Here is a 3,560-nt window from a genome sequence, read left to right on the forward strand (position 1 = left end):
ACTGTACATCAGCTAATGCCAAATAAACAAATTAAAATATTTTAATATGAAATAATATCAATATCAGTAGCTGATATTGCAAACTGCATTCCACCTATCCAGTTATTAAACACCCACCACTATGCAGCTCAGCTGTACTAATATGCTAATGCAACCAAAAACACTTGATACCCATCTCGGAACCAACACATTTATCTTCCAACAGTAACATGTTGTCACTCATTATACAGTGCAATGGACATCAAAACTTTGAGTTATGATGTAACTATAGCTACTTTTGTGTCTTAATACTGATACTGTCTGCAGTACTCAATACTAAATACCAACCCTACATGAGCTGGTGTTGGTGCTGGGTAGGGCACAAGTGAGTAAGATAAATAATGTCTTAATTATTAAAATGAATAAACAGGTATTAGTTTCTTGTCCTTTTAATAAACTATCGTCATTCTCTTTCTTTGAAACTCGGAAGGTTTTTCTTTTTCCACACTACATTGGAAGTTAAATTAGTTTTCCCTCTCTTTGAGGTTTGCTTTGAGGTCTGGCCAAAGTTCTCCTCAAAGGTTTCAAAGATCGCTGTCAGGCATGGAGGCCAACCCTGGAGTAACCTCGAATAATTCGCAAATGAATGCACGTCAAAGATTAACCGTGGGGAGCTACTGCTGCAAACAAAGCGATGACAACATTATTTCCACCAGTGTTATATTATATGTGATGCAAAGAGGTGACTGCTGAAGAAAAGTTGCTCCTGAGGCTGTTCAGTACTCAGTAATCAGAAATACAAGGGGTGATTCAAATAAACAGTGGCATACACCTGGAGATGAACTTTAGACGCAGACTCAAAGGGGTCACATGAAGTCCTTGTGTTTATTATACTATATTTATTTTTCATACCTAAAACCACCTGTTTTCCTCTGACACACACACAAACCCATCTCCACAACTCTTGTGATAATAAAAGCAATTCCCCGTTGCTCCACTAGATGGCGATGCAACATCAAAACAAACCGAGGGGGGCAACGCAACCACATAGCTCCACATCGACAACGCGTAAAGTGGTTCGATGTCGCAAACAGGCAGAGTTTTAGGATAAAATACCACGAGCCACGCATTGAGCCACCTTTCCCTCGCGCTCTCTGTCAGTGCGAAGGTAAACTGAAGAAACACGTGTCGTGCACTGAAACTGCAGTTTAAGCTTCAATCTGTTCACTCGGTTGGCGGTATTTTCGTGCCGTGCAGTTGCTGCAGTGAATTGTGTTTCCGGTTCGCCTACAAATTAAAGGTCTTATTGATATTGTCCGATGTTGATAAAACAAACAAAGTGTTGCCAACTAGATATCATTTATTAAAACTTAAGCTATTATTGTCGTCCTTGCCTTTTGATTGCTAATTATATTACAGCAAAATAACTCAATTCAAACACATTATTGGTGCAATCTGTGCAAACAACTTTTATATCATGATAAACTTTAAGGCATGAGTATCTTTCATTTTCTTAAACCGGTAAGACCAGTAGTGGCAGGAATGTACCATAATGTTATCCTCTAAATGCCAATCCTTATTATGACTGTTCATAAATCCACCATTACATATACTGCTTAGAAGATTATTTTGACTCACTTTGAATGAACATCTGTCACATGTTAATCCTGGCCTAATAATACTTTTATATTACTTTTATTATTACACCCTATTTTACCTATTTATATACTGGGTTATTAGCCTATTGTGTTTATGGTTGATTAAAAAAGTTCATGCATAATTATTATTGGTTATTAAATGCCATGAGCTGTTCCTCTTTGGACATGTCCACTGATTCATCCAGTCAATTATCTGCACCCTCACAGTCACTATTATTTTGGTGAAAATTGTCGTTATTATGACAAAAATTGGTGGATCCCCCTAGATTTAGGTATTGAGACATGTCTGTCCTTAATATATCTGTGCAATTGTGACTGTTCCTAAAATCCACCATTACATTACTGCTGAGAAGATTTTTTGACTCACTTTGAATGAACATTCAGATAATAGACAAAGTCTTCTAAAATATATAGTGTATAAAATTTCTCAGTGTTGTGTCACCTCTTCAACCTTTTTCAGCCCTTGGATGAGAGACAAACAGAACAGAGACCCCCACATGTGTCACATGTTAATCCTGGCCTATAATAACTTTTATATTTACTTTATTATTACACCCTATTTACCTATTTATATACTGGGTTATTAGCTTATATGTGTTTATGATTGATTAAAAAGTTAATGCATAATTATTATTGGTTATTAAATGCCATGAGCTGTTCCTTTTTGGACAAGTCCACTGATTTATGCAACTGGAGTGCAAATGCCTCTGCCACTGTTTGTAGTTTCTCAATTATCTGCACCTTCACAGTCACCATTATTTTGGTGAAAATTGTCAATTATTATGACAAAAATTCCCTCAGGGACCCCTGGTTGAAGACCTCTGATTTAGAGTATTGAGACATGTCTGTCATTAATATATCTGTACAATTGTTTTCTAATCTAAACGACATGTTAGTAGAATATAGACCCATTAGGGCTCTGAGATCTACTGACTCAGGTCAGATAGTGGAGCACAGAGTTCAAACCAGACATCATGAAGCAGCATTTAGCAGTTATGCTGCTCACAACTGGAACAAACTACCAGCAGGACTGAAATCAGTCCTTAACTCTTAGCACTTTTAAATCCAGGTTTAAAACTTTTTTTTGTAATTATCTTTTTATTGAATCCATTCAGCATTGTTCCATTAACATTCAGCATCTCACACATTTCATTTCCATGTATGTAGATCATGCAAATACGCCACACCAGGGATCATAGACATAAATATACTAAACTTCACAATTAAGCACAAAATTCAGTACACTACATATGAGTACATTTTTCCCTACCAACCACATTTTCATTCCCCTCATATAAACTTTTCTCTTTTTAATTTTTAATCATAATCCTGTGATTCGTTTAATGTTTTAAATTGTTTTCAGATTTGCTTTTTTAATGATTTTAGATGACATTCTGATGTTTTATTAATTATTGGTTTTAATTTGCACAATGCAGTTGTTTGCACAACCTGGACACTTGCACATCTCACTACCTCACCATGGTGCTACACTGTTGTTGTTTCTCTATTTATTGTATATACTTTTCTCTAAATTTAAATTGCCTTTACTTTTATATTTTATATATATATATATTATTTTTTTTATTTTTTTTTATTTTATTTTATATTTGATATTGGGCTGCTCCGGGACCAGGGGAAACCAATTTTCGTTTCATCCCATGTTTACATGTGTTGTAATGACAATAAAAACTCCTTGAATCCTTGAATCCTTGAATTTCTGCATATATTTCTATTTATTTATTTTTTAATTTTATTTCTATTGCTTGTCTTAATATCCAATGTTTTTCCTTGCCTCTGTAAAGCACTATGGATTTCCTTGTGTACGAATTGTGCTATACAAATAAACTTGCCTAATCTTGTGTCTCTCTCTTATTTTGAAGCAGCACCCGCTGCACTGACAGGAAGTTGTTGTCGGTCGGTGTG

The sequence above is a fragment of the Larimichthys crocea genome, chromosome XIX, assembly GCF_000972845.2.
Source record: "Larimichthys crocea isolate SSNF chromosome XIX, L_crocea_2.0, whole genome shotgun sequence".
Lineage (NCBI taxonomy): Eukaryota > Metazoa > Chordata > Actinopteri > Sciaenidae > Larimichthys > Larimichthys crocea.